The 23,220-nt window shown below is 37.3% G+C and overlaps 1 protein-coding gene across 7 annotated transcripts in view; it reads left to right on the top strand.

The window, feature by feature from the left end:
- Positions 1–23,220, top strand: part of SEMA5A (semaphorin 5A) — a 315,938-nt gene that overhangs the window by 70,274 nt on the left and 222,444 nt on the right. For 5 of the 7 annotated variants that reach the window (XM_042809111.1, XM_042809110.1, XM_042809113.1 and 2 more), the window contains one exon: positions 7,050–7,143. The exons of 1 other annotated variant lie outside the window; for it this stretch is intronic. The gene's annotated coding sequence lies outside the window, so the exon portion shown is untranslated. Of the gene's footprint in view, positions 1–5,561; positions 5,583–7,049; positions 7,144–23,220 lie in introns of those variants that run through there. One more of the 7 variants, XM_042809114.1, reaches the window with a different exon arrangement.

The raw sequence follows: 23,220 nt of genomic DNA, 5'->3' as shown, positions 1-23,220 counted from the left end.
CCAGATCACCGCCACCATATTCTTGCTATAGCCACCTAGAGGAGGAAAGAAAACAAACCACATCGTACTAACTTCTTGCTGCAGAGAGAATAGACAAACTAGGAAGCTTGCTGGGGAAAGGGGGGAGCATCTCTGTTTGAGGTTTATGGTAGCACATGGACTGTGCTGTGTTTTCTGGCTCTGATGATAGATGTTAAGTTTAGTCTTTGTCTCGTGCATGCTGAGATGATAGAATAGAGAGCATCTATCGCTGAAGGAGAAGAACATATGCAAAAAAAAAAAAAAAAAAGGCAGAATAGAAAAGCACTGCAGATTAAAAATATGCAACTTTATTGCTTATTTTTATATCACAAATGACCCTACATTTAGGGCTGGAATTGAAATTATCTGAAGCTTGTTGATATGTTCACAAAAGAACAAAATCTCGGTAGTATTTCAAGAACTCTCCTCTTGCTGGGAAAAGCAGACTGTGAATCCATTTTTATTTTTCCTCCTGATATGTCACTATTAAAATTAATTGACTTAACCAGGATTTAGTATGGTCTCCTACCTTTAAAATTTATTGGATATAATTTCTTTAAATCATTTTGGAGCACTTAAAAGTGGATAAGCCAGCTTGTGGAATAAACTGACATGCATGAAAATTGGCAGAGTTGTTAAACACTGCACATTTTAATGGTATTTTGTTGGGGTAATATTACTTCAGCTGCACAATTATGGGAGCCTGCTGCATATTAGCAGATGCTTTCTTCATAACCTCCAGCTATATGCACTGAGTTATTTTCTTCTTCAGACTATCATCTTGGTTTCTCCTAGGCCACATACATATATATATATATATATTAATCTGTAGCATTGCATGCTGAAGGCAATAGTGAGTGTGATGCTTTCTATGTTGTTAGGCAATCAGCATTATCAGCAGCTCCAATGTTCGGGATTAGTGTTCTCATTATTATTTGGCATCTGCATTACCTACATGAATCTGTTCAGTGCTTCTTCTCCAGAAGGCAGCTGGGCTCTGACCAGGAGAATGAAGCTACAAAGCTTTTCTGTAGTTGTCACTGTACTCAGGAGTTCAGTTGTGATGGCAGCTACAGTTTTCACAGTACAGCTCACTAAAATGTGTAAAGGCTTGCATTTTATTTGAAGAAACTAGAATACACTAAAAGTAGTATTTGTATTTTGAAACAATAAAGCAGGGACAGAGTAAGATTCGCAAGGTTGCATTGCAATTTAGTTGTTTTTCCAGGAATAAAATTCAGGTCTCACAAGCCCAAGCTTCATCCTTGGTTCACTAACAAGTAGATGTCTCTGAATTAAGTATGCTACAAGAAATATACCAGCTGGTATACAGCAGCACAGAAAACATCGTTCAAACTAGCAAATCAAAAGCAGGTATATCTTTTCCTGAGGGTTATGAATTTCTTTTTTACTCTGAAGAATGGATTTTTATTTATTTATTTATTCTAAAATCAATTTCAGAGAACCATAGCATGACTTGGATCCCAGGCAACTCATAGCCCAGCCAGCCCCAACCTCCTCTTGTGGACCGAGCTGCCACCCACTGGGTCAGGCTGCCCAGGGCCCCATCCAACCTGGCCTTGAGCGTGTCCAGGGATGTGGAACCCACAGCTCCTCTGCTCAAGATCACTGACATTTGCAAAATGTCAGATAAAATGAAATATATTATTTAATGTTTTCGTGTCTAAAGATGCTTGAGTTCAAACTTAAAAGATAAAGTAAGATTCTTACTTTTAATTGTAACTTTCTTAGCTAACTTGACCTCTTTAGTGTTGGGAAAGTATCTGTGTACTGAAAAAAGGGATCAAGCATTTGGTTTTATGCTGGCTAATTGCATAATTATAGGATATATCTAATTTACTTTTTCCTAAATTGGCATGGATACTGAGGAGCTTGAAACTCATTGTATGCCATATAAGATTTGTATGGTTAGTATCAGCTTTGAGTGTGAGACTTATGTTGGATAATCACTTAGGACATGAAACTTCTTGGCAGACTTCTAGAAGAGGCCCATTTCATGGGCAGTTCGTCTTTTATGAGTCTGGGTGCAGTAAAGTTGAAGCTATTTTCTTGCAGGTACAAGTTGCAGAAGAGGTAGGAGCACTACAGTAATGTGTTTTGAGGAAGGAATGAGTTTCTCAAGAAGATTGTTGCACAGTTTCCTTCTTTTGATATTTTATGTATGTAAACTATATATATCTAAGTCTCATAAAACAACCCTACATCCCCTTCAAATCTTGATCACAGTGTCCTTCAGAGTTCAACAATTTTGGCCATTGAGTTTCATTGCATAGTGAGTTTCTCTGGTCAGGTAACTCTCAATTTCTTCTGCTGTCAATGCTAACTCTGGCTCAAAAGATGCTACTGTTGTTGGCATCCCAGAACTAGAAAATTCTGTCTGGGTTATCATTCCAATTAGTTTCAGATTCAGGAATCCAGCTGAGCGTTTCCTAGGCATCTAGATAGCAAATGCCAGTGTCAAAAGAACATTTGACATGTCTCATATGTTAAAGGCTTGAAAAAAAAAAAGAAAAAAAAAGAGAAGGGTTTCACTCTACAAGAGCAAGCATTTGCGTAAGATGTTTTGCTCTCAAAGTCAAGGAGGCCAGCGTTGAATCAAAGCCCATTTATTTGAAATAAAAGTACTCAGTTGCATAATTTGCACAAAGTTGGATAAAGGCCATCTTTTCTCCCCTTCTTCAATGTCTTCATGAAAAATATGACTTCAGTGGAAGCAATAATTTCTTCTTTATTATTGTTTTTATCCATCTCCACTATTTTAAAGTAGGTAATTTTATTCGTTCTGTCAACATTTTAATAATGTATTATACTTTAAAAATGACTATTTTGGGAATAGTGGTGGTTTTTGGCAAGAACTAAGCACTGATTACTGGGCTGTAAATCTGCAGCGGTTTGTTAAAAGGTTAAATTTGCACTAACATGTCTTGTCACTTTGACCTAGGTGGAGTTAAAGAGCGAAAGTAGGGCAAGTTCAGCATATTTTAAAGGACTGTTATTAGTCAAATCCCTGAAAAGCCAAATAAATGTGTCATTCTGTTTTATAATTTTCAGCCAGAAGATTGTGGCTGACTGGTGACTTCGTGTATTCTGATCGATGTTATCCCTGTCAACAGTACATTTCCTGTCTCGGCTCTCCAGTTTCTTCATTGGTTCTTGTTTTGGCCTGATAGAGAATAAAGAGCTACTTTAACTGGAGTTAAAGCTGTGGGTAACTTACGGAATTAGTAATTATTAATTAATAATCCAACTTATGGAATCTTTGTCGAGACCTTCCTTTTGGAAAAAAACTGGAAAAGAGGTAGGGTGACCAGTAGTATGCATATCAATGTGCAAAATATGACCAGGGCTTTTAGTTCTGAGTCTTGGTATGAGTTACAGCGTGCAGTAATTAATTCTACTTTATGGGATCCCTTTTTTTTCCCCCTTTTCTCCAGAGATGATCTCCGTGTGGGCTGTGAGTGTCTCATGTTCTGATGATGTTGGATTTACTATGCACGCAAGTTAAGCCTGACAAATTATGGATGAGTCAGATCTGTTGCTTTTGTGATTTGCGCGTGAGATTGTATGCACGTGTGTGGGCATTCAAGTTTCTTAATAACTTGGAGCTTTTGTTCTGGCAAGCCGAAAGTTCTTTTTAAGAAGTACTGGTGATGCTCTTCCTTTGTCCAGATGTGATTTCTGTTGAACCAGAATCATTTCTGTGCAGGCCTGGACATTTCATGGCACTGTGCATTATAGAATAGCAGTTACAGTACTCCCTGTGTTGATTTTCTGCTCTGGAATGTGTCCATGGATGCCTTTATCCTTGGGGTGTGTGTGTTTGTGCGGCTTGCATCTGTGAAGTTTCAAACATCTGCATCTGTAGAAACCTGAGTTTCATTCATTTTTGCTTTTTTGGTTTTTTTTTTCCTCGAAAAAAAAATCCTATGTTTATTTTGTCCTTATTTTGCTCAGAAGAATATTGTGAATTGGAATACCTATAAACAAAATGCAGCACCAGAAAAAGAATATTCCTATTTATTTCATGGTCCTTATTCCTGGACTTCAGCTTAATAATTGCCATCTTTCCATGCCAGTTCTTCAGTCCAACAAATAATCTGATTTAATGAGATCTTTTTTTATCTGAGGACTTTTTCAGCATGAAAAGGGAAAAAGGGAGAGATAAGTGGTAATATTATCTGGCCTGCATTATAAAGAGAATTGTTTGATTTTGTAGTAGGAGCACAGGGTTGTATTTAGCAGATGTTCTAACCATTCTCTCCTGGAAGTGGAATCTATCTGCATAATGCAGGCACATTTTGGAGGAGGGGTAGAGAAGGGCAGATATTTGTATACCTTCTTCCCTACCCCTCCCCAGTTTGGTATTCTGCTTTGTTATTATTTTTCTCTTGCTGCCTGTTAGCAAAACAAACAAACAAACAAACAAAAAAAAAACAGAAAAGAAGAAGAAAAAGATCTAATTTGTTTAGCAGAATTTTAAGCACAACAAAAAGTTTATTTTTAGTGTGCATGAGAGTGCTGAAGTGGGAGGAAATAAACCTTCTCCCTAGAGGTTTCAAAAGTCCTTTTGAAGGGAAAAGGTGGGAGGCAGAGAGCATTGTCACCTTGGTCTATCTTTAGCAAATGACGCTAAAGTAATGTAAAATATTCCTAAATATGGCCAAATAAATGAATTGTTGTGGTATTGTTTTTTTTCTTTTCTGATCAGCCTTTTAGTTTTGACTTCATTTTACTACTCCTATCAGGTGTTGGTTTGGTATAGGCTGCTGTTCAGGCTAGTTCAGAACTTACCTTGGGTATTAATTTTAGTTAATTGCTGGTGTTACCCTACCCACAGTATGTATCGTACCTTGCCCAGTGAGAGTGCCTAGCATGGTTATTATATTAAAATGTTTTAAGGAAACAAAACACAAAGCTGCAGAAATCCAAACTTCAATAGTTTTATTCTCCATGTGTGTATTTTCCCTAACTCACTGGGATGAATTCAAACTCTACTTTCCAGTTTTGTCTAAGTAATTCTTAAGGATAAAAATATTGTTGCTAAAGCTTTTATTTTGCTAAAATAAAATCTGAGATTTTTATGTAGAAATATAAACCATGAGATGAGTTGTAGGGAGACAGTGATGAGTTTAAGTGTGTATAGAAAGCACTAGTATTGTCAGATTTGTTTAGAAAAATTGAGGTATATAGCCTTCTTTTAATGTTTCAAAGCGTAATAATTCAGCTTCTCATTCTGGTGTAGCCAGTGCATGCATAAATCATGAGCACACTGCATCTTAGAGATGTGATGCTTGTAGTTGTCTGTACAGCTTACTGTATGGTAACTGTTATAATTAATTACTTGACAGGCTGAATGTCTTTGAGCACTTTGTCATCAATGTGCATGGATGGCAGGTAGCTGGGCTGAAAGGTTCAAGCATTCTCTGGTACATAGCAATATAGAGAGTAGAACTTGGTCCCCTTCCAAGATTTAAATTTGTCCTTGTCTTTCAGAAAAGTGGGAGGCAAAGAAAACGGTGATGCAATGTCTTCTTAAATGTGTAAGTTTCGCCTATCACCTTGGACTTTGAAATTCAAAATGACCTTCCATCTTTAGCTTCAGTTGTTCCCTATACCGAGGACACACTATCCAAATTTCCTGTTGGTAGCTTCTAAAGCAGAGTTGAAAGTCACAGAATCTCATGGAGAGGTGTCTGTGGGTGCGTGTATGATATACATTCTTAATTTAGAGGCAAATATGTAAATAATGAAGATTTCAAGTTCTTGATGATCAGGAACAGGGTGTTGGTGAGAAATTTGGGCACTGTAACCATGAATCCAGATCATCCTGCACATGTGGTATTTCCTTGTTATACAATGCTTTTTAGGCTGTATTGCCCATGCATTCAGCAAACTTCTTGGAGACTTTGATAGGCTAAAAAAAGTAAGGGGAAAAAGAATTGCAAGCACCTTCAATCAAGTCTAGTTTCTATATAAGTGAGTAAACAGCAGAACAATGATTCCTTCTTGCCTCAGTTCTTTGATTAGGATCAAGGGTGAACTTCTGCTGGTGTATTTGTTCTGTACACATTCAAGCAAAGAAATGAACGCTTGAATTAGGTGGCCTGTTACTATTTCTTACTTCTGAAGTACCTTTTTGTTGAGTTGTTGAGAATGTATTGTCTTTGCGTTTATGGTGGGTTAACAGAGATGCATTGTGATCACTTCTGTCCTGTGCATTTTGCACTGTTTTGAGATACGAAACAATAACCATGCTTTTCTTGTGAACCTTCTAGTTTATGGAAAGGTGAAAAAATGGTGAAGTTTTGTCCACCTAGATTTTGTCATGAATTTCACTTAGGCCCAGATTTCAGCCTGCATTTGAGGCTTGTTTATCAGTACTTAAAACACCAAGGATGATTTTTACAACAGGGTTTATTTCCTCTGCAGTAGGCGACTGGGAACCCCCCCCTCGAGATGTGATGCGGCAGGACCTCCCCAGCTCTATGATTGATGTGTGTCACATGCTTTAGGGGTGTAGACGAAGCACATAGGGTATATAAGCTAGAGTTCACATGCAATAAACGCCATTTTGCTGTCCATCATATTGGTGTATAAGTGCAGTTATTTGGTCCTGGCCTGCTTAAGGTCAGTAGCGTAGGAGGCAATGCAACATTCCTCCCTTCAGCACTCTCATGCACACAAAAAGTAAACTTTTTGTTCTTCTTAAAATACTACTAAACAAATTATTTTATTTTATTTTATTTTTGTTTACAAAATCTCAGGGATTTGGTTAATTCTTTGACAAGTATTCTTCTTTTCTGATTCTTATAGTTAGCTAAGCTGCCGATACTTAATAATTCTTTTTTTTCCTGACTCATTGTTTGGTTCACCACTGCAGTTCAGTGCTTCATTTCTAACTTTTGTCTTGAAAGGCAGGTGTTTTATTACTGCTTTAAATGTCTGAGAATTGCTGATGAGCTGTCTCTTCAATACTTAATATTTCTTTTTTTTTAATAATTTCCTAGGAGTCTATGAAGTAGACCCAGGACTCCTCTGCTAGGTGCTGCACAAACACAAAATAGAGACGGTAGATGACTGAAGAGGGATGGTGACTGAAAGGTAGGTGAGAGACTGCATTTGGTTCAGTGAGTAGATGCTGATATCATGGAGAGATTAGATTGTAAGATGCTATCTGGAAAAAAACTGAGAGACAGCTTTGTAGAAAAGGTAGACTTTCTCTATATCTAAACTAAGGGAAGGAAGTAGGAAAAATAGAAATGGGAGGAATTCAAGACAAACAGAACCTGCAGTTCTCCTTCATTCTCTTCCTCCGTTTAATTATGCTCATCTTTGAAAAGAGAAGCTGAAAATAAGAATGTTTATTTAAAGAAAAAAAATGAAAGAGTAACTGTAAGACTAAAACATTTGTAGGTGGCAGAGACAGTATTTCAAGATGCTATTTTGGAGGCTACACACAAATGTTTACCATTGGCTTAAAAAAGACGTAGGAAAAAGGAGCCTGTATAGCTAAATGACAAGGTAAAAGAGACTATTAAAAGCAAGAGGACATCTTTATTAAAGGTAAGGCTGTGTTCAAAGGAGGAAAATAGGTGGGAAAAAAGGGAAAAAAGAACGAAAAGAACAGGAAACAAAACAAAAACTGCCTTGTAAAGGTAAACATTGAATTAATAAGTGCTTTTTTTTCCAAAGTAATTCAGTAGAAGGAAGCCAGTTAAGAGTTTGTGGGTCCTACACATAGAGACAGCAGGAAATGAATGGTACAGTAAAAAGCCATGTCAGAAAACTACATAATTATTGTGTGTATGCATGTGCTCTCCACTGAGCTGTGTGGGATAGTTCCTGTTTTGGAACTCTTGTTATGGGATGGTTTCAGTTGAGGCTGCTGCTCTCAACTGAAAACATTTGTAGGAGAAGTGGGAACAATTGTGTGTTCTCGTATAACTCGCCAAGTTTTTAAGGAACTGAAAAATGAAATAGACCAGCTAGAGTGTGATGTGCAGCCTCTAGCTTTAAAGCATCTCAGCAGCTGAGGATGTGAAGATGCCTAATTTGATGTCACATTTTAGAAAGCATTTATTTGGAATCTAGGAACTTCTAAACTGGTAAGTCTTTTGTTTAAATTGAGTGGATTAACTCAGGTAATGATTTAGTGGATGTGTTAGGAAGGACTTTGGATAAACATGATAATGATACATCAAAAGCATTGATTTCTGTGAACAGGAGCGTGATGAAGAGACAGGCTGATATTAGCCTTCAGTTACTTGAAAGGGTGCCCACAAAGATGATAGAACTTATGTTCTTAGTAGTAGCAAACTATGTAGCAGTGGGAGGGGAGAGTTAGCATGCTTAGGTTACAGATTAGAACACTGGACGTTTAGGGAAAATCCATTTCCTTATGAGCTACATGGGATGGGTTTTGGGTCGCTCCTCATGGAGGTTTTCAAGTATCAGCTGGACAAAGCCATAGCTTATATGATCTACTGTGACTTTTAGTAGTACGTTGAACTGGATGGCTCCCAAAAATCCTTTTCAACCGTTGTTTTCATTATTTGAAGCCTTACTAAAATGCTGTGGTCTTCTGGAGGACTTAACAAGAATGCAGATGAAAAAGATTGTGATGTATTGTTGTTTTGAAAAGTCATTCAAAGTCCTTACTATAAATCTTTGAAGCAATAAGACAGGCACAGGTTAGAGGGTAGGGCTGACAACTTTGTAAATAATTGGTTTAATGATTGGAATCAAGACACAGGACAAAACATGGTTATTTCTCACAGTACTTGGTGACACCAGTGAATTTCCACAGAAATCTCTGTGGGTGCCTGGGAGGATTGTTACATTCCTAAGTGGCTTCAACAGAAGTTGAAGGATGATGATGACATTTGTTTCAGATGTTACCTTATTCAAGACAAAAAAGGTAATAAGTGAATGGAATAAAAAACTACAAAAGAAACTTGTAGAATTGAGTGGCCATTAAAATGGGAGACTTAATTCAGAGCAATAATGATAAAATGTTTTGTGCTGACCTTTGCACATCAAGAATGAGATCTTGTGATTAGAAACAGTATTTTAATGAAAGAATCATCAGTCACAAAGAAAACATAAGTTGTCAGAAGTAGCTCTGAAAGGCTAGTGATCAAAATATCATCAGGCTATTCTAAATATATGGTGTGTTTAGCTCTGAAATACAGTGCACCATTTTAGTCTCACATCTCAGTAAGAGGGGAGTAAAATAGGAAAGGATTCAGAAAAAAAGGACATAAAGAATGAAGAGAGGTGACAGAGGCATGGAACAGCTTCAGTGCAAGAACGACTGGGAGACTAGGTGAGAACCTCCCAGTGGAAAGTGAGGTTTTGGCCAGATGGTAATAATGGTACATATCTATAAAATTTTAAGAGCTGTAAGGTGTGTGGGTGGGAAATGAAGACTCCTTGTGCCTTATTTTTGTATCAGAAGAGTTATCAGCTGAAAAAGGCAAGGAGTCCTTTCAAAGCAAGGGAAGAAATTTTTCTTTGCAATCACAGTGTGCAGGTTATTTCTGGGTTTCCTTGCAACAGGAAGGTGTACATACTGCATGGGTATAATGAGCTGCTGAACAAAGTTGAAAAAGGGAGGAAAAAAAAAAAGCATGCAAAGGTGCTAGCTCTAGGCCGGGTAGTTAATCATCTGAAAATTGTAAAAAGCTGTGCAGTACGTGTTTTGGGGGCAGAGGAGCATATTTCTGCATAATTGCTCTGTTTTTCACTGCTGCTCTTGACTGCTTCCGGAGGCAAGCCAGTGGGTCAGACTGGATATTTAGTCTGAATGAGTATGATAATTCCTTGTGGGCAAAACATCCAGTCTGGTCTACTGTGACAATTCTGATGCACTCTTTCGTAAATAGTAAGGTTACAGGGTGCAGTCCCAGAATAGAACTCTTGGTAGAACTGCTTTTAAAAATACTGAGCTGTTATGTAATTTGAGGTCTTAAGCTGAACATAGGGACTTTTCCTCACTGTAAAATGAATGCTTATGTTGGCACTTGATAAATTATCATTCGATTAGTTTAATATGTTCAAGATGTTTCATTGAGGGTTCAGTGCCTCATCAAAAATCTCACTTTTCTAACTGCATTCCCTATACAATCAGTACTGCCTGTCAAAAAGAGAGTTAATAGAAAAAAAAAAACCCTCATACTGGTATATAAGCACTAGTGGAACTTGCTTCTGGGTAGAGGTGGTGGAATTTGAGGGAAGAGATGAGTAAGATAAAATGGAAAAGATTAGAGAGGGTATAAAGAGTGAGAAGAGAGTGCTAAACTCAGAGATACTTCTGTGAACACAAATTAATATGAGAGACAAAATGTTGGAGTTCTATTATGACAGTCAATGGGGCAAAAGTAAAAGTGATAGAGTTGCAAAATGGTAGCAGTTGAAACAGCCAAAACTGATGCATCTGGTAAAGAGAGAAGGTCAAGGGAGAAGTTTACTGGATAATGATAAGATTTAATTGAAGGTATTAAATGATGAGACACAAGCATGAGAAAGTACTGAAGAAAGTTATTAAAAATTAACAAAACTGGATTTTAGGATCTTAGAAGGAAGCAGCTGCTGGGAATGAAAGAATCAATGTCTCTCCTTTTCAGTCTGTGGTTTGGACTTGAGGTGAATGGATCCATGCCAGTAGTAAAGAGAAATTTGCTACAGCAGTATCTGTACTTCCTCCAGGAAATTTTCCGAGGATACTTGAAATAAAAATGAAGTAATGTGCAGGAAAAGAGGATACCAAGGGTGTGATTTTGAGCAAATGGATGAGAATCAGAGTATAAGACCAAAAAAGAAAGAGGAGTATAATGTAGGCCATCACCAATTAGAAGTATTACTTAACTCAGATGTTTCCCAAATCATCTAATTCTTTGAGCTCATCCAAGTAAGGGGAAGTCTTTCCTCATGTCCCTTCTACCTCTTCTTGTATCTTGCTTGTGGTGCTGTGTGTGTGGTAATGGGAGGTTTCCCTTTGTGACCATGCTTGGCGCATTGCAACAAATGAAGCATAAAAATGAAAGGCTAGTTTGTGGTTGTAGTTGTTGGATGTTTCTTATGTTACAGGTAATGTGGATTGCTTCAAAACAACAACAGAAATTTCTGGGTGGGATGAAGGAGCTTCATTCTCTTTCAGAAGCTCTGTGCCTGATGTGTAACGTAATTACAGACTGCTGAGCTGTGAACAGCTTTGTTGCTGATGAATTGGGCCGTACTCTCTGCATAGTAGGTGAAGGAGGATCAGACAGGGATGAATGAGGTCATTGTGTCCAATGGAAAGACTCTTTGCTTCTTGCCACAGAGAATGAGCCTCTTCCCACTAAAATCTGCTGTCAAGTCTCCAGAATTAATGGTGGCTAGGAGTTGTTTCTAATACCTGATGTGAAATGAAATAGTCTTTGATGTGTAATTTTAATCTGTTTAATTTTCATCCTTAACAAAAATGTAATGAACAGTAAGGGCTGTCTTTTCTGTGCTGGCATAACTGTACCTCCACCAGTCACGCTTCTTTTTGCAATTGAGATGTGACTTTTAAGTATGCCATAAATCTTTCAATTGCCTGAAGCCTCATGGGTTGCTTTCCTTTATCTTGGTTGTTGAAAATATCAAGACAATTTGTAGAAAAGGGCACTGTTTTGAAAGCATTTGAGACCGTTTGACCGTTGTATCTCTGCTGATACCGATTCAGTGTTTTTTTTCTTTCTTTTTGTTTGTGGTTTCTGTTACATTATTTCACTGCACATGAGAATTTTTTGCATAATCCATTTTCTCTGGAAGCCCTTCTGCATGACAGCATTGAAAGTGGCTGAACTTACTTTTCACTCACCTTCAGGTTACATTTTTCTAGAATATGTTGGAAACCACTGCTGGAAAACATGTAAGATTGACAGCCCTGGAAATTGAAAACCATGTTTATCAGTGGACTAGATAACACAGCCTAGTTGTACAAACTATGTATTGTGGCAATATGACTCATGATTAACCTGCTGAGATGACCTCTGCTTGAGTTATTTATGGAGCACTGAAGGTATGCAAAGATTTTTGCACAGTGAGAACCCTGTTTCAATATGCTTTCGTATCTTATTGTATATTTGTTACAGTGGAAGGTTCGTATCTTTAAAGAGAAAAGGACTGTGAAGTCCACACTGGATTTTCCATGCAGAAAATGTGTTTATCCCAAGTCATACTGGTTAGTTGTTGAGCTTGATAAGGCTGTAGTGACTAAACAAGTAAATGATAAAATGACATCTTATGTTAACAATTTAAGAAATAGAATGTGTCAAGGTGTGTATCACTTCAGCAATGCAGGCTCTTCATGAGGTCATTCTGTTACTACCTCATGGAAGTGTAACTGAGGAGAGAATTGGCTTGGTAAGAGAAAGGATGTGGGGAAGTTTTTGCTTTCAAATAATACTTTTGGGAGTAGTATGCCAATCACATCCTCTCTCAATGGTGAAGCATGCTCAGGTAGAGTGTAACAAGTGCACCATACTAGGTAACTTATGTTATTATTCATTGAGAAGTTGAATGGCATTCAAATCATGTCTGTCTTTGAGTTATGCATCTCATAACACTGATTTAAATTTCTAATTTTTTTTCCCTGTCCAAATACACACAATATCAGCAAGTGTCTTTGTTTTCTCTGTTGTGTCCAGTCCATTTTCCTCTCAGTCCCTTTCTAGGTCAAACTTCGCATCTCATTATTACACAAGGCTCTTGGTGGAAATATCTTGCATCCTTGACATTTTCTTTCTAGACTTCTTATTTTGAGTTCCAACAATTCCATTCCATAGACCATTCTCATAGCAAATAGGGGGCATGCCTACGATGCTTGCGTCTTATTACACCACTGTGTAAACTGGCACTTTTCTGCTCTGTCTGAATCATTCCTTAACACCACACCTTCAACCAAAGGGCAGGTTTTAGCTGGACTTTATTCCTGAGATATTTGATTGTACTTTTTTTATTTCCTTGTGTCTTTGACAGGGTATTTGCAAATTATTTGCTTGTTTTCACAGTCATTTTCCTTGACTTGGTATTCCTTCTAGAGCTTTATGCAGGAACTGTTCTGTAAACAACTTTAACATTACATCTTTGTAAAGTAATGTGCAAACATCATCAAAGCAGAGAGCTGGTAAAGAAGGGAGAAAAAATATAACTGCAACAGGCTTACAGAAGAGCAGAAGGAGTAGAAGTGGTAAGGAGTAGAAGGAAATAAGAAAGCATACTTAGTACCACTGGAGTTCTGAGGAAAGAAATAAAAACAAATACAAGAAAGATATTTGAGCATTTTCTTTTTCTTTTTTCTTTTTTTTTCCTTAATGAGTATCCTCTTGTGAATATTCAACAAAAAAGGTTTTGGCTGGGTCAGAAAGGAGAGGTGCTGAGGCTTGCAGTGGTTCATAAAGTTGAAGGACAGAAATATCAATATGTCTTGATTTCTAAGGGGAGTAAATTTATTCTTTTTTATTTTTGCTGGAGTACTCAGCATTACTTACAGTCATGCAGAGTCTTTTATTTTGTGTTTTAACTCACCTTTATCAGTGACCACTTGCATCCAATGTAGCATGCCAAATCTTTGATGAATGCCTAAGAAATCGAGGAAAAGTGGTTGGTCTGGCTTGTTTGTGCATTAGTTGGTGGTTCTGCAGCTCCAGGTAAAATACAGGAGTGAACTCAAATATGTGCTATTCTCCCTGCTGCTGAGGAGTGAGAGGGATCCTGGCACAGCTTGTATGAGATTATGATGATGGTGTGTATTATAGCCTGGGTTAGCCAGCAGCCAGCTCAGGAGTGGTTTGGCTCTGGATGGCTTAGGGGAAGCAGGATGTTGCATTGCCTCTGTGGTGTATGGAGGGCAGGGAAGAAAGAAGCTGGACTGCAGTGGAGGGTGAGAGGAAGAGTGAAGTGGAAGGTCTGTGTTATAGGAGGTGCATTGTTTTAATGAACATAACAAAGAGGGGTCCTGGTTATACCTTATGGCTTCTGGAAGCAGATCATGGTGGCCTTAAGCAACAGTAGCTAAGGGTGTTCCAGACTGAAGGTCATCCAGCCTTGCCTGACAGTGTACTGGAGAACTGTTGCAGTGGGGACAGAGCTTTCAAAGGTTTTTAAACTAGTTTTTCAAACCTGTGGGTGAACTGTGTGTCATAAAACATAGGGATATATGGGAACCATCCCATTTAGGCACCTGCATGAGTGCTAGGAAAAACTTATATGCCACAAAACTGTCTAAGAAAGCAGGAAAAAGCTTTTATTTTTAGAAAATCATACAGAATATGGAAGCATCCTATCGCTTCTGTTTGTGAGCTCAAGGTGACTTTTGACAAAGTCTTTAACTCTTTGAATCTTAGATTCCTCAAAAGAAAGAGGCTAAGAGTTTTTCAAAATATGCAGTCTGTGCATACTTACTGTATGCTTATAAGATTCCAAAGTGATAAATGAAAAACGATGTATCCAAAGCTACAGAAGTCTAAAGTGATTTTGGATATGATGAAGACATCAGTGACGCTTTATGTAATTTGGTCCTTGACTGATGGAAACTGTCAGCTGCTGAGAAACCATTGGGGAAGATGTCACCAGACAAATTGGATTTTCACAACGTTGTTACTTTGTGAAATAACTTTGTGGAATGGATTTTTTTTTCTTATTTTCTGAATGCTTTTAAATACAAATGACTAAAAAAAGTCACTGTTAACAATTAGGTAAAACTTTGGAAATATAAATGAACTTTAAAAAGGCACTTTTGAAGAAGGATACTCAGAAAAGCTGTTGTATATGTGTAATTCATATATATATATATTCAAAGATATAAATGCACAGAGCAGCACGGTTTGTGTTCTGAAGGAGACTCCCGAGTGGCTTCTGTGTATTGGAACAAATATGTCAGGAAATGTTCCTCAGATAACCCGAGGTTATTTAACTTATCCGTATTTGTTCTTCGACAGCTTCATCAGGTGCATTCACTAGCTAGTATGTAATTTCTGTTGTATCAATTTTTACTACTTTTAAACAAAATGTGACTTAAATTTTTTAAAATTGTGTTGGAGGAAGAAAATAAACTACTTTTTTTCTCTCCTTAGAAGGATTTCTTTTTCTATCTTGCCCTACCTAGCAAAAGTAAACAAGATTGCATTGCTAGGAAGCTCAGGTGTGCTCAGAGATGTTCCTAGCATCTATGAGACAGTTTTATGTGGGATTTTCAGTGTAAACATCGTATTAATTTTGAACTTTACCTTTCATCTTTTACTTTGGTTGATCTTAAAAGACCATTCTACAGTCAAAATCTTATAGGAATTAATTACTGTTAATTTCACCTCATTTATTTTAGGAAAAAAATTATGAAATTGATTCTTCTCAGGAGGTAGAAGATATATCTCTGATCTTGGGAGACATAGTGAAAAATTAACAAAAGATAGACGATAGTTTGGGAAAATACAACTAGAGCCAATATTTTCCTTTCAAATTGGTTGTTCTTGGTTTCTGGTAGTTTTATGAGGGTTTATATGCTTCTAATAGATATCTTCAAAAGATAGAATTGTTAGTCACATATTTAATGTTACTAATTAAAAAAAGAGGTTTGCGTGATGTCTTCAAATATTCTGAATATTAGCACAACTGGGTGTGATATAAGAGATTTTTGTTTTTCCCGCTGCAGTTCTCATTTGAACCAGAGATCTAAATACAAAATCTGGTGTGGAAGAGTATCATGGGAATTAGTGAATCACGGAATGGCTTGGGTTGGAAAGGACCTTTACTCCATCCAACTCTAACGTCTGCTGTGGGCAGGGCTGCCACCCACCAGCTCAGCTGTCCAGGCCCCATCCAACCCGGCCTTGAGCATCTCTAGGGATGGGGCATCCATTACTCCTCCTGGCAGTCTGTGCTGTGCCCTCACTATCCTCTGACTAAAGAAATATAGTATGGAAAAATAAAATAGATGATTCGGTTTAAACAGTATTGCTTCTATGTTAATCATAGGATTGGAATAAACATTAAACTTATTTAATTTGCATAAGACATTGACATAAATGTGTGGGAAAACTTTTACAGAAGCAGAAAAAAACTTAAATCATTATCTTTGCAGTGGTAAACAAGAAAAGCGGGATAGTTGCCTGCTTACCATAGGCTTTTTCTGTAATTGTTGCAGAGACACTACATGGTTTAGTTCACTCAAATGTTCTCCTCAGGGTACTATCTCTATTACCTATCCAAGAACTGAAGTTGTAACCAGAAACGTGGTGAGATGAATAGATGTTTTGAGGGCTTGTCTTGATTTAAAAAAAACTACATATAAATAAGGAGATGGGAACAGAAGTGTTCCTTAACAGTGATGTGGAATCAGAGGTATGACTTTCCCATTTCCTTTGTATCAGTGTGATAAACCTTAGTGTTTCTAAAGGTGTTGATGTAAGGAGAGACACTGTTGGTTATTAATGGGGAGAAATAGTTGGCTAGAAGGACTTAGAAGGAGGTGGGAATCTGAAATGCATTTGCAAATGCCTGTGTGCAGTAGTGAGTGGATTCAGCAGGTGCTTTCCTTCCACTGAATCTCAGTTGTCAAAGCTATGGCCGCCATGAATTTGCTGAAATTTTTAAAAGCCATTGCTTTATGAAATTGTACCAAAAAAATGCAGGACCAAACCCAGCAGAAGAATAAATTTGCCTGAATTATTTGGCTGAAGCAGTCGTTTCATGACATTCCAGTGCTTCTCCAGCAGTACTTCTAAGTAGTAACTACTTGAACACAATCTGTATTTTGGAAGTTTGCCTAGTTTTAATGTGCAGAATATCCTCTGATAGTTCTGTTTTAACAGTACAGTTTTGTCCTTCATATTTGTGATTTAACATAATGCTTTTCGAAACATTAGTCCTTAGGGAAGATAATTTCAAGTACTATCAAGCACTTCTGTACAGTGATTTACAAAACAGTAGATGTTTATTTATTAACTTTTAGATTTTACTTTATATAAATTCTATAGTTTTCAGTTAGATATTAAACTAAAAAAAAAAAAAAAAAAAAAAAACAACAAACAGAACCCCCCCAAAACCACAACTATTTGAAGTTGCTTTATTACTGTCTCACTTCTGTTTTTGCTTACATCCATGTACAAATTGACATTTTTCCTGCAGTTTGTAGATACAAAAATACATTTCCAGATGGCTACAATGATAATGTGATGTGATGATCTTCTGTCTTAATTATTTAACAAACACTACTCAAATCTGTGCTCTCTTCCCAGTTTATCTAGGATTAAAGAGCTAAACTTGCAATACTCTCCTATTACCATGTTTTCAAAGCCACTTTTCACAAACTTTTAGATCACATATGAATTTTCACCCAACTCCAACCTTTACCTTCCTTATTCTTCTATTGACTGAAAATATATTCTCATTCTAGCCAAATGTTTTCACATGGTTATTTAAGTCCATTGTCTTCTGCTGCTCCATTGCATGCAATTCTGCCCAGTCATCAATTACAACATTTTTGTTCACTCAAGTCATGGTTTTACACCTGCATTTTTTTAGTTCCCAACACAAGATGGTTTACAGCATCATGAAGAATGACAAAGCATCCTAAACTATACTGTCTCTTGCATCAAACTTGCATCTTGGTAAAGATCACGGTAGAAGGTAAGACACATGGCCAGATTACAAGCAAGAGGTTTTTTAATGTGATGACATTTTATATGAAATGAAGTATCAGTTCACTGGTAATGCAGAATAATAATCACAGCTTTACTTGCGGTTATAGCTGTGGTTTAGTATACATCACTGATTCCCGGTAGAGAAACTTGACAATTGACTTTTTCTGTGGCTCCCTTACAAGGAGGGTGGATGCCTTTTTACCACGTTATTACGATGAGTAAGTTAACAGTTGTGTCACTTCTGGGAAGAATAGGAGTTTGAAGACTATTCAAGAAATGTTGCCGTTGAAGTGTTTCCCTTTAAAGCAAGGCGTGTTCTGCCCTTCTCTAAAGTGTTTAGTTTTGTGAAATAAACATAATTATGTAGCCTAAAATGAAGGAAAAGCAATGACTTGAACTGAGGCTGAGTTTTCTAGTAAATAAGTTAAAAATAAATGTTAAAAATAATCTTCTGGTCACTTGTTTTTCTTAGTAATAACTTTTCAGTGTAGTGGACTGACATCTTTTTATTGCATTCAAGTTTAATGGCTGAGTAAGATTTTTCAAAATTAATTTTTGTTTAATGAGGTGTAGAGCATCATTCTGGGTCAGTATTACCAGGTCTCTGAAAGTATATGCTGCTTTAAATTCTTTGGTCTGTATTTTATTTTATCTTTCAGGAAAATGTCAGAGATATTTAGAAAGCATTTGTATAAGGGTCACTAACAGCCTTGCTGGCTAAAATAATAAAAACTTCTGAAGCTTAATTTTATATTGTGTTTTGTGAAGGATGGCAGTTGTGAGAAGGTCCATTTTATGCCTGGAGGAGTCTGTTGATACTGAGGCCTTTGTTGACTCAGTTGTAACCAGGAGACAGATATCTTTCCATTCTGTAGGGCTTCCTAATAGATTAGTGAGGGAATATAAAGAAAAAATGCAATGGACTGGGTATCTGGGTGCTATTTCATCTTGCAGCCAAGGCTTATGCACTGAAGTATGTGATCTGAAAAAGGCTATGCAATGCATTTTTCTATGCTTTGCAGTCAGACATATTCACTTTTTGATAGATTTTATAAATAATGTGTAACTACTGACTTGTATGTACCACACAGCAATAAAAGTTAGTAAAATGAAGCCTATGAATGTCATGCAGTACACGCTCAGATCTTTGCAGAGTGCTTGGACACAAGGCTGGGCTGCAAGGATCCCACCCCACACGTGGCCTTTGTCAGTGCTCAGTCCCTCTGCAAAGCTCTGTCATTTTTAAATTCATCAGAATACTGGGGCAAAGACTGTCTACTGAACTGCTATTGCTCACTGTACCTGTGAGTACTGTACAGCTATGTGTAAGATTTTTTTCCCCTTTCTTCTCGTAGATCAGCATGTGTTTTATGCTGTGTTGATAGTATTGGCTATCTCTTGGGCTCTAAGAAAAGGCATATAGTTTTCCAATAAGAGTATCAACTGAAAAAGGAGCAGGCGATGTTGGTATTGTTAGAAAGGCAAGAAGAGCAAGGGTGTGTCAATGGATCTGTGAATCGCTATGGGCTGTCCCCTCTGTGTCGTTTTCTTGCACTGCCTGTTGCTTCTGCCCTCTTCTGGTTCATTTCACTCACCTCGTTTTTTTTCCCTTTGGCTGCTAAACTTCCTCTGTTTCTCCTTCCAATTTTTCTCCACTGCTTAGACTTTTATTTTCAAGCAGTGATTACTATTTTTTGTTTTCCTACAAAATTACTTTTTTTAAAGAAAGGTCTGTGTTATCCCTTGGGATCTCTCCATCTGTCTCCTCAGACTGATTTCTAGTTGCCAGACAGAAAATCCCAGCTCAGTGAATATCCCTAGCAATGTGTTGGGGAGGCTGCTCTGTGTGACCACAATGATGGACTGGCTGTAAGGGGAAGGAAACTAACGGTTGGGATCTGGGTCTTGAGAGGATCCCAAAAATGCTGGGGAACTAAGGGTTTTTTAACAGAGCAGGGGCTGGGGAGGAAAAATAAACTCCCCAAAATGCGGGGTTTTGATCTAATTTTGGCTGACACTGTACTAGTATAACTACTTTCATTCTTATCTTTGTGATCCTGTTCTGGACCTGCTGGGTTGGCTGGTGATATGGGTGCTGCCATTCACAAGCACTCTGCCCACTGATGAGGCAGTCATGACCATTGTGTGATGGGTGAGATCTGAAGCATCATAAAAACTTTATTCATCTTTTGAAAGCTACCTTCATGGGTATCACAAATATTGCATCTCTTCGAGCAGCCCTGGAGAACTAGCTTTTGTGACAGAATATTCTTTTGCTGTCACCATAAGCAACAGACATTAGCAGGTTTTTGGCAGAATGTCGCTGTGAGTTTAAGGATTGATTTTTATTTTTTATTTTTAATTGTGTTAGTCAATGACAGCTGATGGGTAACTGCCTCTTGCGGATCTTAAAATTCATACCACTGCAGAAATGAGTGGTGACATTAACAAAAAAAATAATAAAAAAAAAAAAGTTGAAGCTACTTGATAATCAGTTTGTTAGTTGAAACTGAGTCTCACTTTATGAGAATACAAATTAGAAGGACCTGGTCTGTTGCATAGCAAACAGTCTGTGTTACTGGATCTGGTGATGAAACAGGATGACAAATGCTTCAACTTCTGCATTGAAGGTCTGGAGCCTCCAGTTTCATTTTGGTGTTTAATGAGGTTATCTTTGAGCTATTGCTCTAATCTAATCGAGTATCTGAGTGATGCACACATTTCTAAAGCTGTTTAGAATACGGGGTTTGTCTTAAAGTGATAACATAAGAAGGTATAACTTTTATTTGTGGATTTGACAGGAACACAGAATTAATCACAGTAGTAACTATATTTTATAAACAAGATTTAAATGAGTTTTCAAATTGTATCAATGTAATTTTAGGAGAGATTTCTTTTTTTTTTAAAAAAAGCACAGCTAATTTGTGAAACACATGAAATTTAACTCGTACATAGTAAAGACACAGGCATTTTTTACTGGAACAGCGTGGAACACTGTTAATCCAGGCTGATGTGGCCCCTTGGTGCCTCTAACTGCCTCTAGCCCTTCTAACTTGTGTATTTCACCTGTGCTGTTGCCAGTGCTGGCAATTGAGAACATAGACATCTTCTGAAAATTAAACTAGATTTATTTATTTATTTATTTTAGCCACCCCATATAGAAACATAGAATCATTAAGGTTAGAAAAGATCTCTAAGATCATCCAGTCCAACTACCAACCAGCTACCTATTTCACACTAACCACGCCTCTCAGTGCCACATCCACATGCTTCTTGAACACCTCCAGGGATGGTGACTCCATCACCTCCCTGAGCAGCCTGTGCCACTGCCTCACTGCTCTTTCTGAGAAAGAGTTTTTCCTAATATTCAACTTGAACACAAGTAATGTCTGACTGCTAAGTTCTGGTTTTAGGGAGCCATTTTCCTTCTCTATGCCCCTTACAGCTATTCTTCCCCCTTTAAAATGTACTTGTTAGATGATGCAGTTTTTTTTATGTATTCCTTTTTCTAGCAATTCTCCTCTCAAATGGCTTATATGAATTTGAGAAGTTTGGCTTATGAAATCAAGCCATCACAGAAAAAAGGCACTGAGTGACATCCTAGGGGTGTTCACAAATTCCAGTTTTATGGCCATGCAGCTGCTGATATAATTTCAGGATTTTTATGAATGTTTACTAGCAATGCACAACCATGGGAAGATTTTCTTATTAAAAAGAAAACAGCAGTTCCCTCTTCTAGCTGCATTACTTGCAGTAATGTTCTATTCTTCAAATAAGTTGTAAAGATGTCCCACTAACAGTACAGTAGACAAACTTGATATTTGTAGCAGTACTGATATGATTGAAGATGAAATAATTATTGCTAAATATTTTAAAGTGTGCAGTAATAATGCAGAACAAGGTATTTATTTGAATTCGTAATGCTATTCTAATGCAATAGTGTGATGTAATGTAGTCTGTAATTAGCTAAGTACTTTTATTTCTGGTTCATGCTTATGCACAAGGTGTACATTGTCCAGTGCAGTTTGTATAATTCTATCAAATTTTATCCGTTTTGCAGTGCCAGAAGTGTAGCAAAGCAGGCAGAGAAAGTGGAATAGATTTCCCAAAGAAAGTTACATGAGCAGTGTCTCCAATAGCAGGCACTGCGTGTAAACTGAAACTAGCATCTTTTAACCATACTGTTTCCATACTTACACTGACTTAAGTTCACTTTGTCATGCACTGAAATTGCTGTTAAGCTGACAGAGAGTCAATATAGATAATTATTTGAAAGCATTGTTGCCAATATTGGCACTGCATGGAAATTCTGTGTCTTATACGGCAGCTTGTTTTAGCCTAATAAAATAAAACTCAGTTTATAATTCAGAGGTAGACTGAAATTTTTGTTTTGTTTTTAAATCTAGAAATATTGGCATCCTAAATAGATGAATTTAGTGCTTGGAGTGAACAATCTCTAATGAATCTGCATGGAACTAATGTAGCTTTTACAGGCCTTCCATGCTTAGCTTTTCTCTTTAGCAGTAGATATCTTTTGTTGGCTCAACCAATAAAGATGATCTTGAATTATTTTTTCCTTCTCAAATGTACCTTATGGATAAACTAAATAGTACTTTGGTAAATGATAATACACTTACCTAATAAACCTTACGTTTCTTCTTGTCAAACATGGTCCAGAAAAGTAGATGAGGGAAAGAGTGCACAAAACCCCTTACATATAGAAATAGAATAATATATTGAATTTTCTAATTCTGCATTTTTCTTTTTAAATCCTCATGTCTTTTAGAAACTTGTAAAATTTAACTTGTCAGAAGTCTAATGTAAAAAGCCATGCTAGAAAAACTGTATAATACGTCTAACTTGCCAATTCCAATGTGTAGCAATAGTTTAAAAAGTGGTCAGAGTGGCTATTCCTGATCAGTTCTGAAGAATGCTGACTGTACCATTTCACTGTTGAGAGAGATTTGCCTATAGACATTGTGCAGACATGGAGGAAAATAGCCTGAAAGTTTTGTGTTTAACATTCAGCTGGTGTTGGTCCAATGCCCTATGTCAAGTGCCAGTTCTTGGTATAACAATATTAAGGAGAAAGGGCCAGTCCTTTGTCTGCTTCAAGACTTCTGAATATGTTGCATTGTTTCAGTGCTGCATAGGCATTGAGTTCAGGTATTGCCTATACCAGCATGCTCCTGCAGGCAGGATCTGAAGATGAGAGATGGAGCTTGTTTGGAGGCCATTACTGCAGGATGAGCAAAAGGGAGCAATCTAATTCCTGCAAAATCTGTGGAAAAGAACTGGTTTTTGAAGGCTTTTCTAAGATGTCTGTACATGCTGTTCATACATGCTGAGAGGTGTATTATTATTATTTTTTTTACTTTTAAAATTTTTTAATTTTTGTTTACTCTTGCTGTGTGTTAGTGTAGCTTGTGGTTTCTAGAGTCCTTTTCCTTTCTCCCTTTGTCCATACCATACAGTAATGAAGTGGTTAGTGAGTTTCTGTTCCTCCCAG

This window comes from Centrocercus urophasianus, unplaced genomic scaffold, assembly GCF_019232065.1.
Source record: "Centrocercus urophasianus isolate 14NV4802_14NV808 unplaced genomic scaffold, USGS_Curo_1.0 seq_11, whole genome shotgun sequence".
NCBI classification, from domain to species: Eukaryota; Metazoa; Chordata; class Aves; order Galliformes; family Phasianidae; genus Centrocercus; species Centrocercus urophasianus.
This window is presented reverse-complemented; position numbering and strand designations above follow the sequence as displayed.